At 41.4% G+C, this 15,776-nt stretch overlaps 1 protein-coding gene across 7 annotated transcripts in view; it reads left to right on the top strand.

The window, feature by feature from the left end:
- Positions 1–15,776, top strand: part of RBFOX2 (RNA binding fox-1 homolog 2) — a 255,393-nt gene that overhangs the window by 109,238 nt on the left and 130,379 nt on the right. The gene's annotated exons all lie outside the window — the stretch shown is intronic.

The following is a 15,776-nucleotide window of genomic DNA, read 5'->3' as shown; positions in this document are numbered from 1 at the left end:
TGGGTAACTAGCTACATACTGGATGTCCTTCTGCTTCTGATTCATCTATATATTTCTTATGCTTTCGTTCATAGTTTTTGTTTTTGGTGCCAGTTACACAGTATGGTATAGCTGATAGAACATTCTGTTAACATCACTTCACTGATGAGGTTACACCCAATATATACTGTTAAGTCTTTAAGGGCACGCTTTCTTTGGATTTCCCATGTTTCAGTTCTTTCATCCACTGCTGTTGAGGCTGGCAGGAATAGTTAATTATTGACATTCAGAGGAATGAAGATCTATCTTAAGCCACTGCTTAGAGAACTGAGGAATCAGATATGCTAAAGCAGTTCTGGAAATCCAATACTTTTTGCATACTTTTAAAGTGAAACTTTTATATGTGTGCATGTATGTACTGTATATTAATATATTTTGTACTTTAAGTCATGAAATCCTATATTAAATTTGTCTGTTGGTTGTTACAATTCTCACAAACAAGATTATTTATACAGTACTTGTGTTTTATTCCTGGACACAGGCCTACATTGAAGATATGATCCTCACCTGTTTGAGCCAGTACAAAACATAGATAATGTAAGAAAATTTAGATCTTATCCCACAAGGCAAAATAAGCTTTTTATTTCTTCAACAAAAACCTCTGTGAATTTGGCGAGAAAGTAGATTGGTTTCTCTCTCTCTCTCTGTGTGTGTGTGTATACAGTGGGCCTTCAGTGTTCACTGGGGTTTGGTTCCAGGACCCACTGTCGATACCAAAATCTGTGGATGCTCAAGTCCCATTATATACAATGCTGTGGTAAAATGGCAAAATCAAGTTTATCACAACATTCAAACCACAGCAAATCCAATGTTACTACTTACTGCTGCCCCTTTGATCTCTGGGTTGGGGCTGCAGCAACCGCACTCCATACCTCCAACCCGACATTTTCCAGGCGCAAAAAGAAGTGGCAGAAAGCTACTCCTTTTTGCACTGGGAGAAAGGTGCCTTTGCTGCTGTAGCAGCATTTTTTCTGAGTTTCAGCAGTGTGCTGTGTCTAAATGTGTATGAATTGTATTGTATGTTTTGTATAATTTCAAGTAATTTGTAATCCCGCTTCGATTCATTGGGAGAGGCGGGGAAACATAAATAAAATTATTATTATTATTATTATTATTATTATTAAATGCCACCAAAATGCCACCGCCATGTGGTTGCACAGGGCAGCTTCATGGCATGTTCCCGGAGTCTTGGGGTGTGCATCATGCATATGCCATGTCCCCAAGCTGCTGGGAAGCCACCTCTTTTTGCCTGTCTGTACCGGCGCTTGGTTTATTTTTGTTCATGGTTAAAGTGTGGTAGATTAGCTAATTTTGAGGTTAAAAGATTTAAACCAACAAGTAGTAAGGGCAGCTTGGGAAATAATGGTTGTCTTCTTTGCATCTACATGCCTATCCAGGAAACTTAATGTTGAATTTCTCCACTGGGGGACTTCTGCTGAGTTCCACATAGGAATTGGTAAGCTAAAGGGGATAGGGGTCATGAAGATGAGATTATATGGGGGGGGGGGGGGAGTAAGAAAGAGTTTTTGGTGGGATGGATAGGGAATGGAGTTTTCCAGAAATTCCTGCAACCATTTTCTTCTTTTCCAAACTCAAGAGGAACAAAAGGAGGTAGGAAGTAAAATCACATAAGGCATTTTTCAGCTTCATTCTGCAATGATTTTAGTTCAGATTTATAATTTAAATAGTATTATTTATTTTATTTATATGCTACCTTTGTTCTGGCATGGGACCCACAAAATTAAATTTTGTTTCCCTCTTTCTAACATAAATTAAATGGAATTAACTATTTTATCTTATTCACAATTAACTACTGTATTTACTCATTTATAAGTCTAGAATTTTTAGCCAAAAAAAGAAATCAACCCTAAAACCTGGCTCGACTTATCCATGAGTTGCTGTAAGTACTGTACTTTAACTCTTATCTAAAAAAAGAAGCACCCCTATCTCTGTGTAGAGTGGTGAAAGGTGAGAACTTGGTTCATCCTGGGATCACCTAAAAAAGGCACACACACACACCCCACTCTCTCCGCTATGGCATTGCTTCTGGCCTTTTCGAATGCCTGGGTGGAAAAATGGTGGCAGTAGAAGATCATTGGAGTGCTGAGTGGAATTAGGATTTGAAAAATCTGAATAAGACATTTGTGTATGTTTGTCAGCTTTTCAGGTTAAAATCAGGCAAAGTTATCTCATTAACATCAAAGGCTATAATCACTGCTAATGTAATCACCATTTTCTTTCCTTTACCTTTTTATCCCTTTTGACATATGCACTTTTTCTTACTCCTACCTGTACCTGGTTACCTCTTCCACACGTCACACAGGCATGACTTTCCATAGTTCCCTCCTCATCCATCCAGCCTTTAGGTGAGCAGAAACAGTTATGCCTGCTGGAATTTTTAAAAGTTCTTTCATATCATATTCCTGTGTTTTGTCCTTTATAACTTTTGTTATATGCCCCTAAGTTTTACCCTTAATTTATCTATGGGTCCTATCAAAATTTGTAATTTTGGCCCCAAAACCTGCCCTTGCAGTAGGTCAACTTCTAGTTGATTATATACAGTAAATGCATTAATCCCATTCTCTTTTCCTGTCTCTGCTCAAGAGGAGGTGCTTCAGGTGATATCCAAATGGTAGATGGGAATAATAATAATAATAATAATAATAATAATAATAATGTTTATTTATATTTCCCGCCTCTCCCACGGATCGAGGCGGGATTACATCATTAAAATGATACATAATATAAAATACAATCAATAAAATACTAATACTGAATTAACCAACATTCCTATTAGTTCTCTAAAATAGCAATTCATCAATTAGCCAACAATCATAGTCAAAAGTGGAGAAATCATCATAACAGCTTCGTTCACTTTCCACCCACTTTCGTCTCCTGCATCATCTAAACACCTCACCTTCAAAATGGCTGGAAACCACTTTATTTTACTGTGTGTTTCGTCCCTGTGAAACTTAAAAGTATAGTTTATTTGGATAATAATTACAAACATAATACTTGGCATTACTTTTAACAGTGTTTAATTTTTGCTAGAGAGCTTGTTTGTATCTTGATCTGATACATTCTCAAACATTGCTCAGTTTCTTTCACATGTTGCAGAAGAAGGGAGGAATCTGATGCTGATGAGAAACAACAGGAGTAAAATACTGTGTCATTCAAAAAAAATTATCACTATCTAGCTCAGTTATTCCCAAACTCTGGCTTTCCAAGTGTTTTGGACTTCAGCTCCCAGAATCCCAGACCATTGGCTATTGGCTGAGGCTTCTGGGAGCTGAAGTCCAAAACATCTAGAGGACTAGAATTTGGGAATTACTGATTCAGATTGTGTTTGGCGAAATCGTACTGCATGCCTGAATCCAAATATCTGAGCCCTGAGTGTACTTAGAAATCATTCTAGGGGAGTAAAGGCCAGTTAGCAATGCACAAACACCTTCCCTTAAACATTTTATTCATCAACTGGTAATAAAATATTTAATAATCTAGAGTTTCCTCTAGTTTTGGGGAAAGAAATCTTTTAACACCCCCTCCCCATATTCCACCTAGGACTTCACATCTCTTATAACTCTCCTGGCGCCAGCAGGTGGCATCTGGAGCAGAAACTGGGTGATCCCTTGCTGCTGTTGGTACTGCTGCCATCTCCAACACCCTGTGCTCCCTTTTCTAGCACTGTTTGGATGAACACTAGGAAACCGTCATAATTACCCATAGTGTCTTAGTGTTATGTTGTTTTGGTCTGCAGCAAAACAACATTGTGTTCAATTACAATGGCTGCTTCCCAGTGGTCCTTGGAAGAAGTAACACTCTTGCCACCACTTGAGTAAGCTTGCTCACTTCTCCTTTAGTCTCGTACAAATTAGACAGTGAAGGATAGCATTCTGACATATGGATGAGCACCAGAAAGCTCTTTGCTCTCCCCCTCCAGTGCGGAGTTAGTCTTGGGAATAGCACACAAACTTACTTTACAGTTGTTGTATTGGACTGGAAAAGAATGTATGTGGAACACTTGGAAAATCTGAAATATATTATATAAATGCTAATATCTTGTGAACAGACAGTATAAGAGCTGGAACAGATGGGCAGCTTTATCCGGCTTCAAGCCAGCTTGGAGGCATGGCGTTCACACACACCACATCCCCAGGTTTCCTGGAAGTCACGCCAGCAATTACATGGTGACTTGGGGGCGTGGCATTTAGACGCCACATGATGTGGAGCTGGCGAAAAGCTGGCTCCTGAGGCAAACGGGCAGCTTTTCTCTGCCCCAAATAGGAATGGATTTTTTCTGCTCCTATCTGTGGCGGAAACTGGCAGGATTGGGGCCGTGTGTCTGTTTGCCACTGCCTCAATCCAGCCTTATTTGAGGCTGGTCCAAGCTGCCCAATTGGGGCCATCTGTTTCTCCCCTGGGTCTTGCTTGGATTGGTAAATGATGACTGAGCATGTGTTTGAAAGTAAGTATGTGTACACATGCGAGCATGCGTGCACACACACATACACGAAAAGGTTCCTTATTCCTGGCTGTTCCTACTCTCTATTTTCCTATTAGTTTTTGTTTCATTCTGTGTTAACCAGGTACATATTTTCAGCAGTTTTTCTACAGCTTTGGTCCCCTCTTGACCCAAAGGGCAACTCTGTGTATCTGTGCGTGCCTTCAAATCATCTATTGATTTATGGTGACCCCCTGAATTTCATAGGATTTTCTTAAGCAATAAATATTCAGAAGTGGTTTTGTCAGTACTGTACCTTCCTCTGAAATATAGCCTATAGTACCTGATATTTGTTGGCAGTCTCACATCTGAGTACTAACCAGTGCTTCCCCTGCTTAGCTTCCAAGATAAGATGGGATCTAGTGCCTTTATGCTATTTAGGCTGCAGCTACAACATTCTTTATCACTAGCCAATATGATCAGGAAGGATAGGAGTGGTAATCCAGCAGCTACCAGATTTGGGAAAGACTGGTCTAGATGTATCCAGAGTCTGGTGGATGTATATAGAAGCTGGCAGCAGGGGGTTAAATGGGTAGGCTAAATATCTGCATTTTTCTTGTAGTACATGTTATTACATAATCACTTGGAAGAGGGAATGGATTTGAAATGAGAAAGTTGTGTTGACTAATGAGAAAGTTGTGTTGACTTGGCCTAGCATCTTGATGTTTTTTTAAAAAGTTGTGTGTGTAGTGCCTTTCCTTAAAAAATTTTCATAGAAAGTTGTTGTTCTGTCCCTGCCCCATATTTTCTGTGTGTTTATCAGCCAAATATAAAATTTGGTTCTATCTTGTTTGTTTTATACTTGTGAATTATTTAACAAAGTGCTGAAAAGTATTATAGATAGAATAAACACGTCAGGCTGGCTGTTCAGATACAGGCTTTTCTTCACAGAATCCTCTTTATCTTTTGAAAGATGTGTAGGTTTTTATGCAAGACACAAATATTCATTGAAATGACCTTAATTTTATTTCCATTTGCATGATATGCAAATTTCATCATCCTTGTATTCTGTATTCTGATTCTTTTTTCCCTCCAAAATATTGTTTTTGGTTATTTGACACTTGGTGTACTATATTCTGTAATAGTATCTCCCCCTGCCATTACCTGTGACTTCATAATTTCCAGATTGGATTAAAATCCATGGGATAACCTTTTAATCGTGCCAAATTGGTGCTGAGTCTAATTATTCATGTTATAAAAAGCTGAAGGGAGAGACAGAGTTCAAAAATATTGAGACTTTCATTAGTATCATCAGTGCACATGGTATTTACAAAATAGCATACTATATATACTCAAGTGTAAGTCTAGAAATTTTAGTCAAAAACTTGACCCTAAAAGCCTGGGTTGATTTATCCATGGGCCAATGTAAGTCCTGTACTTTAACTCTTATCAAAAAAGGAACCATCCCTTTATCTGAGGGTGAGTTAATAGAATGAGCAGTGTAGAGTGAGTTGAGTGTGAAAGGTGAGAATATAATCCATTGTGGGACCACTTAAAAGAAGCACCAACCCCCTCTACTCTCTCCATTGCTGTGCCACTAATAATAATAATAATAATAATAATAATAATAATAATACTTTATTTATATACCGCTTTTCCAATGATCAAAGCGGTTTACATCAAAAACACAGTTTTTGAATGTGTGGGTGGGAAAATGGCAGCAGTAGCAGCAGTTTGATGCTTTCCAAAAAAAGTGCCAAGAGGAATTGGGCTTGGAAAAATGTAGTAAGACATCTGTGTATGTTTGTCAGCTTTTCTGGATTAAAATCAGGCAAAGTTACCACATTTCATATCACAAATTTATAACAAAGTTAAAGACTATAATCATTGCTAATGTAGCTGCCATTTTCTTTGCTTTCCCTTCCCATCCTTTTTGATGTATGCATTTTCTTAGCTGTACCTGTGCCTGGTAGCTTCTTCCACGCATCACATAGCCACCATTTACCATAGTTCCTATGCCTACTGGAATTTTGTAAGTTCTTTGGTATCATTTTCCTTTGCTTCGTCCTTTATATCTTTTGTTATATGTCCCTAGGTTTTACCCTTGACATATTCATGGGTTATATCTAAAACCATAATTTTGGCCACAACCCCTGTGCTTGACTTATACATGAGGATGACTTATAGTTGAGTATAAGCAGTGAACTAAAAAGACAGATTCTGCCTAAGAAATTTACAATCTAAATTTATTCCAAATAGCATTTAATTTATCTAATTAGTTTGTTTTGATCTCTCCTTGGCCAGCCTGATCATTTTAAAATTGTTCTCTGACTTTATGCTGATCACCACATCAGGCATGTTTTGAAAGGAAAGATGGGATAGAAAAGTTTCTTATTAAATAAGGGGTGAAACAGACTGCCCCAAAGGAGCAGCTTGAAGCTGCCCCTGAGAGAGCTGTGTTAGGGCCATGGCAACTGCACGCCACAGCCCCAATCCGTCTTTTCCCTCCCTCCCACAACTTTACAGCACTCGTGTGCCATGTAAATGCAATCCTGCCAGAGTGCCCTGAAGCTGGCCCGCGTGTAGATTGGCGAGCAGTGTGATTCTGGCTTCTGTATGGCTTCAGAGCATGCAGCATCAACATGCCGTGCTCTGAAGCTACCCAGAAGCTGGCGCAAAGAGGTGGTCTGTTTCGCCCCTAACTAACTAACTAATAACTAACTAAGAGATGGTGCAGACTGGCATGAAAAGCCAGCTTCCAGCCAGCTTGAGGGTGTGGCACGACGCACATCCACAACTTGCCCGGGAAGCTGGATTCATGCCTCCTGGCTGCTGGATTCAGGGTGCTCCAGCAGCATGGCATTTACACACCGCATAAGCACATAAAGCTGTGGCAGGGAGAGAAAAGCCAGCTTTTTTGGCAGCTTGAAAAGGAGTGGCATTCTGCCACTTATTTTTAGGCTGGCAAAAAGGCGGATTGGGGTTGCGGAATGCAGTTGTTGCGGCCCCAACCCGGCTTTCTCAGGGGTGGCTTCAAGCTGCTTCTTTGGGGCAGTCTATTTCACCCCTAACTAGCTAATTTAGTGATACATGTGTAATTTCAAATTCACTGGGATATAAGATAAAATATTATTTAATGCACTGGTTCCCCACATTTTCCTTAATGTTGAGCACTTCATCGGGGACCTCCCTGAAGGCCACATAAACAGTGGCAGCTTGTGGGCTATGTAATAGCCTATGGCTAACAGAAGCCAGTGCCTTGCTTGGAGCTTTTCTATTATCTGTAAGCATTTTCATGATACAGACGGAGTCTGACATTTAATACCAGATTATCTTAAAAGAAACAAAATGAAGGTACTAAGCTGTATCAGCACACTTTTTCTTTGTTCTCTCTCCCCCTGCAATTTGTCCATTTCGTTTCCCCTTTTGCTGATTGCAGCCTCACTCATATAATGCTGCTCTCCCACCAATACCAATAGGTGATAGACCACAACTTTGGAGGCATTAGTTTAATGCATAACTACTAATTTCTCTTGGCATATGGCTTCCCCATCTCCACTGCTGCAGAGCAAAACCTGCTCTATTTATTATATTAAATATTGACCTGATGGGAGTGGGATGCAGACTGTACACTTGAAAATTTTGTCATGTGACAGATGTACCATCAAATAATGCCTTGAATAGCTAGGTGGAGAGCCCCTCAAAACTATGCAGTGCAGTTAAGGCACTTTACATACTCATCTATGAATCATCACTTGATAAGAAAGTGAGCAGGTGATAGGATATGGAACAAAGTTTACATGTGTATGACTCAGCCCTGCATCTTATCATAGAAAGTGACAATTCTGCATCAATAGCCCCTTTGCAATAGATGAGCGATGCATTCAAACAGATCCACAGGTAAACCTCATTGGGTTTACTGGGGCTGTATTTGCACTGCAGAAATAATGTAGTTTGACACTGTTTTAACTGACATTGCTCTTTGACAATGCTTTAACTGTCATGGCTCAGTGCTGTGGGATTCTGGGATTTGTAGTTTTGTGAGATATGTAGCCTTTTCTGTCAGAGAGCTCTGGTGGCACACCAAACTACAAATCCCAGGAATCCATAGCATTGAGCCATGGCAGTTAAAGTAGTGTTAAACTCCATTATTTCTGCAGTGCAGATGCAGCCTGGGACTTGCTTCCAAGTAAGAAAGCATGCTACTAATGTCTAGCTATTTATTTTATTCATTTGTACAGATTTATATACTGCTAAAATACCACAGCATACTATAAGAAAATATTTCTGGATTTGCCATTCGGGCAATGGCAGGAGACAACAGGATGTTAAAAGATATAATTATGTCTATCTATACAGAGAGGGAATGAGAGTTGGGATTTGTACATCTCATTTCCTTGATAATGTGCAGCTTTATATAACCAGAGGTAAGATTCACCCACAAAAGGGGATTATCAAGAGGGTTGGGGGCAAGGCGAGGAAGGTGATCTTTGTAAGAGGAGAACCTGGTAGTCCAGTGACAACCATATGTTCTCATTGGTTATGGTATGCTGATTGACTGTTGAGAAAAACAAGCAAGCTTAGTCATGGATGGAATGGAATACTGTTGACTGGGCATACCTGGCTAACTGGAACACTGAAAAGGAACTCTCGATACTGTAAGTTAAGTATAAATTTAAACAGAAGATAAGTGTGAAGGTAAACACGGCTTGGTCATGAAGCTGCTTCATTTCAAGGGATACTGTTGAGTTCCCAAGAGGTACCACAAAGGGAAAAAAATAATTCAGTTTGGAAGAAAACGGATCTTCCATGTGAATATTCCCTGGTTATGCTTAAAAATACATCTCTTCTTCCAGAGCTCCAACCTTTATTTTTAATTAGAGGGATTATGTTATAAACAACTATCTGATAGTATAGTTGTGTGAAATGTAGTGGGAATATGGATATGAACAGCATTTTGATGGGTTGTATTTATCTCTGGTCAAAGATAGCTTCAGACATCTGTAAAGCTTTTTCCAGTTTTGATCTAATATACAATATGTAACTGCTCTGCATGCCATTATTATGAGTTATCATTATAGGCAATAGTCAGTGGTAGGATGAATTCAAAGATATAGCTGTGTTAGTCTGCAGAATCAGTATGTAGAGAGATCTTGTAGCACCTTTGAGACTAAGGGGCGCCCCTTCCGAAGGTATATTGGGGCCATGGCAACCATACACCTTTTTGCCAGCTGAAAAAGGAACAGCAAAGAGCTGCTGCTTTTTGTGCCAGCAAAAAGCCAGCTTTTCCTCCCCGCCATGGCCGGAAGCTGGCTTTAAGGTGCTCCAGTGGCATGCAGAGTATAAACGCCATGCTGCCACAGTGCCCGGAAGCTGGCTTCCAGGTGGATTGGGGACGTGCATTGTCTGTACAGCCGGCTTTTTATGCTGGTCTGTTCTGGCCCTAACTGAAAGAAAGAAGTTGGCAGCATGAGCTTTCATAGACTACAGTCTTATTTCTTCAGATGCATTTAGTGTAAATGCATCTGAGGAAGTAGACTGTAGTCTATAAAAGCTCATGCTGCCAACTTCTTTCTTTCAGTTAATCTCAGTATTACAGATTGATTCAGCTGCTGTAGCAAAAGGTGGATGGATATGTCTGTGAAAGATCTGATATAGGTAGATATTGCCCTTGGGTATTTACAGGTTTGCATTAAATTAGTTCAAATTTAGTTTTAAGTCATCTACTGTATCAGTTCCCTCTGGGGATGTATGCAAGTTATCAGGTTCCTTGGGTGTGGGTGTGTGTCTTCAAGTCGCTTGTTGACTTTTGGTGACCCCATGAATTTTACATAGGGTTTCCTTACACAAGGAATACTCAGGAAGTGGTTTTGCCAGTTCTTTCCTCTTAAATATAGCTTACGGCACTCAGTATTCATTGGCAGTCTCCCATCCAAGTACTAACCAGAGTCTACAAATGGAAGAAAATCCAGCAAATGCTGTGCTCAGCAAAGGACAGGAGAGACCCTCTCACAGCTATAGGAGTTTACCGCATACCGTGCAGCTGCAGACAAGCCTACATAGGGACCACCAAACACAGTGTTCAAACACAAATCAAGGAACACGAGACACTGTAGATTGGGTCAGCCAGAAGAATCAGAAGTAGCAGAACATGTAATAAACCACGCTGGACAAGCAAATCACCTCCTCTCAACCAACAGTATATATACTCCATTCTTTTCCATTTCAACATTCTCTGAAGATGCCAGCCATAGCTGCTGGTGAAATGTCAGGAACAAACTCCTCTAGAACACAGCCTCATAGCCTGAAAACCCCATTAAAAACTATAAAAATCTACAAATCCTAGTATTCCTCCCCAAACATTTTAATAGGTTGAACAGGAAACTTGTAGAGAGAAGTAGATTAGAAGGAAGATTAAGAATGAGAAGGATAGCTATGAAAGTACTAGAGAAGATCCTAAAATGCAAGGATATACAACTGTTAGTTAGAATTGTACAAGCCATTGTATTCCCTATTGCCATGTATGGATGTAAGAGCTGGACAGTTAAGAAGGAGGATAGGAGAAAAATCAACTCATTCGGAATGTGGTGCTGGAGAAGTGTGCTAAGGATTCCATGGATGGCCAAAAAGACCAGCAAATGGGTCCTGGAAAAGATCAAGCCAAGATGACAAAACTCAGGTTGTCATACTTTGGACACATCATGAGAAGGCATGAATCATTGGAAAAAACAGTAATGCTAGGGAAGGTAGAGAGAAGTAGAAAGAGAGGAAGGTTGCATGCAAGATGGATGGACTCTATTAAAGAGATTATGAGTTTGCAGGAGTTGATCAGAGTAGTAGAGGACAGGGGGTCTTGGAGATGTCTCATCAGCAGGGTCGCCATGGGTTGAGATTGACTCGGGGGCAGTTAACAACAAAAATGGAATAAGCATATTGGCAAAGGGATCAGGCACGGCTGCCTTCTCTCACCCTATCTATTCAACCTCCATGCAGAAAATATAATAGGAAGAGCAGGCTTGGACTCAGAAAAAGGTAAAGTGAAGAAAGGAGGAAGGAACATCAACATTCTAAGATAGGCGGATGACACCATACTACTAGTGGAAAACCTGGAACAACGACATTACCAGGGCTATAGATAGTATCGCTACCAAGCATCCTTTCCGGTCCGCTTTGAATAAAAAACCCTGGTATACGGAAGACCTCCAACAGATGAAGCGGGCCGTGCAATGACTAGAGCACTGCTGGCAGAAACATCAGTGCTTATCCGACAAGACACTCCTTGAGAACTTATTGAAGTCTTATGGAGTGGTGATAGGTGCAGCAAAGAATTCTTTCTATGCTGCACGTATCGCGTCTGCAGATTCCCGTCCAGCAGAGCTGTTCAGGGTGGTTAGAGGGCTAACCCAACTGCCTCCCACCCTGAACCCTTTACTTCAACCAACAAAAGCCTGCTGTGATGCTTTCAATGACTTCTTTGCAGACAAAATCTCTCGGATAAAGGCTGATCTCGACGCCAGCATTATAACAGAAATAATAAGAGAGTTGTCCAGAGACTCCATGGACCATGTTAGACTGGATCACTTTGAGTCTGTAAGTACCAATGAAGTGGGCAAATTTCCATCTCAGTTAAAATTGGCAGTGGTCAAACCACTTCTAAAAAACCCTCCCTAGATCCCCTGGAGAGAAATAACTACAGACCGGTCTCCATATTACCATTCTTGGGCAAGGTGATTGAGAGAGCAGTGGCCTTCCAACACCAAGCTGCCTTGGATGAAACCGATTATCTGGACCCATTTCAAACTGGCTTTAGGGCAGGATACGGAGTGGAGACAGCCATGGTCGCCTTAATTGATGATCTCCGTCTGGGCACAGATAGGGGAAGTGTGACCTTGTTAGTGCTCTTGGACATCTCAGTGGCTTTCGATACCATTGACCATGGTATCCTTCTGGAACACCTGAGGGAGTTGGGTATAGGGGGCACTGCTCTCCAGTGGCTCAGATCCTACTTCTCGGGCAGGTTCCAGATGGTGAGGCTGGGGGACAGTTGCTCTTCCAGAAAAGAGCTAACATCTGGCGTCCCCCAAGGCGCCATCTTGTCCCCCATGCTGTTTAACATTTACATGAAACCGCTGCGAGAGATCATCTGGAGACATGGGGCGTGGGGTTATCAGTATGCTGATGACACCCAAATATGCTTCTCTATGTCCCCGACTGTTACAGTGACTAAGGATGACATCTCCCCACTGAATCCTTGCCTTGAGTCGGTAATGGGCTGGATGAGGAAAAACAAACTCAGGCTGAATCCAGAGAAAACGAAGGTACTTGCCATAGGATCCTTAGGCCCGGGGAAGGAAATTTGTCAACCACTCCTAGACAGGGACACACTTCCCCTGAAGGATGAAGTTCGCAGTTTGGGAGTACTTCTGGATCTGTCTCTACATTTGTCATCTCGAGTAGATGCGACGGCCAGTATCAGCTTTGTTTGATACGCCAACTGCAACCCTACCTCAACCGAAAGGACCTTGAAGCTGTAGTACATGCTCTAGTAATCTCTCATCTTGATTTCTGCAATGCACTCTACATGGGGCTACCCTTGTATCAAGTTCGGAAGCTCCAATTAGTGCAAAATGCGGCAGCCAGGTTGGTCACCGGATCCTTGAGATTTGACCACATAACACCTATTCTGAAAGATCTACACTGGCTTCCAATTAGTTCCGGGCACAATACAAGGTGTTGGTTATTACCTTTAAAGCCTTACATGGCTTGGGCCCGAGTTACCTACGGGAATGCATCTCCCTATACAATCCGCCCCGCACTCTTAGAACAAATGGGAAGAAATTGTTAGAGATACCAGCATCTAAATATGTTTCTACTTCCCAAAAAAGCATTTAGTATAGCTGCCCCCACACTATGGAATGGACTCCAGAGGAGATCTGCCTTGTTACATCCCTGGAAACTTTCAGGAAGGCAGTTAAGACAGAGCTTTTTTGATGTGCATACCCACCTGACCTTCTATGAATTACAGACTGTTTCTGTATTGAAAGAGAGCATCTGACCCCATGATTGTTGATTTTATGTTTTTAACTGTGGTTTTAACTTGTGTGATAATAATATTGTAATGCTTTAATTGTATTTTTAAAACTCTGTTGTGATCCCGCCTCGATCCAATTGAGAGAGGCGGGAAGATATTATAAATAAACTCTATTATTATTATTATTATTATTATTAAAGAAGGAAAAGGAAGGAAGTGCAAAAGTAGGCTTACTGCTGAGCATAAAGGGGAAAAAATGACCACATAAATTCAGTCTAGATAATGAGGAAATTGAAATAAAGATTTTTCCTACCTAGGATCAAGCATTGATTGGAACAGAGACTGTAGTCAAGAAATAAGAACAAGACTAGGAATGGGAAGGGCAGCCATGAAATGTAAAGATATACAACTGAGCACTAATGTTAGAATCATTCAGGCCATTGTATTCCCATCACCATATGCATATGTGAGAGCTGGACAGTGAAGAAAGAGACAGAAAACAAATAAACTCATTTGAGAGAAGAATGATGAGGATGCCATGGACAGGCAAAAAGATAAAAGGGTTATGTTGTCCTATGCCATCAAGTTGTTTCTGACTTATGGTGACCCTATCATGTGATTTTCTTGGCAAGTTTCTTCAGAGGGAGTTTGCTGTTGTCATTCTCTGAGACTGTGTCTTGCCCATAATCACCCAGTGGGTTTACCTGGCCTAGCCGGGATTCGAACCTGGTGTTCAGAGTCATAGTCCAGTGCTCAAACCGCTATATCACTCTGGCTCTAAATGGTTCCTAGAACAGATCAAACCTGGACTCCCCTTGGAAGCCAAGGTGATGAAACTGAGGCTGTTGTACTTTGGGCACATAATGAGAAGGTATGACTCACTAGAAAAGATGACAATACTAGGAAAGGTAGGGGGAAGCAGAAAGTGAGGAAGGCCACATGCCAGATGGGTAGACTGAATCACTGAAGCCATGGGCTTGAGCCTCCAGGACCTAAGCAGAGCGGTTTAGGATAGGGAGGAATGGAGATTTCTCATTCACAGGATCGCCTTGCGTTGAGGCTGACTTGGGGGCAGTTAACAAGAAACATCATGGAATGAGGCCTGCAAATGCTGGACAAGGGAGGCAAGTCTCTTTGGGAATAATCTGCAATAATTTTTTTTCCAGCAGCCCTCTAAATGAGATGAACTCGAATCACATCCAAGAGAAGCAAATTGTCTCTCTCTTGCTTCCTTTCCCAAGTTTCCAGTTCTCATTTTGGTGGCTATAGAAGCTCAGTCTTGGGTGGGACGGGAAAGAAAGAGAGGTGAAAAGCCAAAAGCAAGAGTCACCCTTTCCTTCTCAATCTCTCATCAGGGTGACCAGATGTCATAACTACAAAGGAGGGCAAGGCATGGGAAATGTAGGGCATTGCCAAATAAAAGCTAAAAAATACTACTATACATGTAAATTCTTCCTTCTTAGGCCTGCTCCAAAGTGGAGGACATTTCAGAATTCCTCCTGGACAGAAAATTGAAATGTAGGGTATGTCCTGGAAAAGGAGAATGTCTGGTCGCTCTGCCTCCTGCAGGCAGACAAAGGAAGCGTTCAGTTGGAACCACCTTGGCCCTGGGTGAGGGGGCAGCAGTGACACTGCAGGCAGTCCTGGGTCGGCATGGCTGGAGCTGCTGCCATGTGCCTGCTGAGCATGAAAAGGACTGCGGAGGATCCTTTTGTTCCAATGAGATGCCTCAGCCTCCCAATCGAGCCCTTGCCATGGGAGGCTGACACCTGTCCACCAAGGTGACCCAACGTCCTCTCTTTCCAGGACATGCCCTACATTTCACCAGGAGGAATTCCATAACATCATCCATTTTGAGCATGACTAAGAAGCATAAATTTATATTTCTATGAATGTGCTTTCAGTTTTTCTGTAGTTATGTCCTCCATTTTTTCTTGAATGTCTTCCATCTGGCAGTGCCTTGTCCTATTTGTGGTGAAGACCTCTGGCCACCCTGAAAATGCCCTCCATTTGGATCACGACTCAGAAGCATGCATGTAGATTTCTCTGAGTGTGCTCTTTAGCTTTTCTTTGGTCATGCTCTCCATTTTCCCTGGAATGTCCTCCATTTTTGTGGTGCCTTCTTCTTTTTTGCACTTAAGACTTCTGGCCACCTTGAGAATGTCCTCTGTTTGGAACAGGACTTGGAAGCATGAATTTAGATTTCTATGAGTGTGTTCTTTAGTTTCTGAGTTCTACCCTCCATTTTCCCTGGAATGTCCTCAA

Source organism: Sceloporus occidentalis, unplaced genomic scaffold (genome assembly GCF_023333645.1).
Source record: "Sceloporus occidentalis isolate IW3139 unplaced genomic scaffold, rSceOcc1.0.p SCAF_5, whole genome shotgun sequence".
Classification (NCBI taxonomy): Eukaryota; Metazoa; Chordata; class Lepidosauria; order Squamata; family Phrynosomatidae; genus Sceloporus; species Sceloporus occidentalis.
The sequence above is the reverse complement of the archived record's forward strand: the minus strand, read 5'-3'. Positions and strand labels throughout refer to the sequence as shown.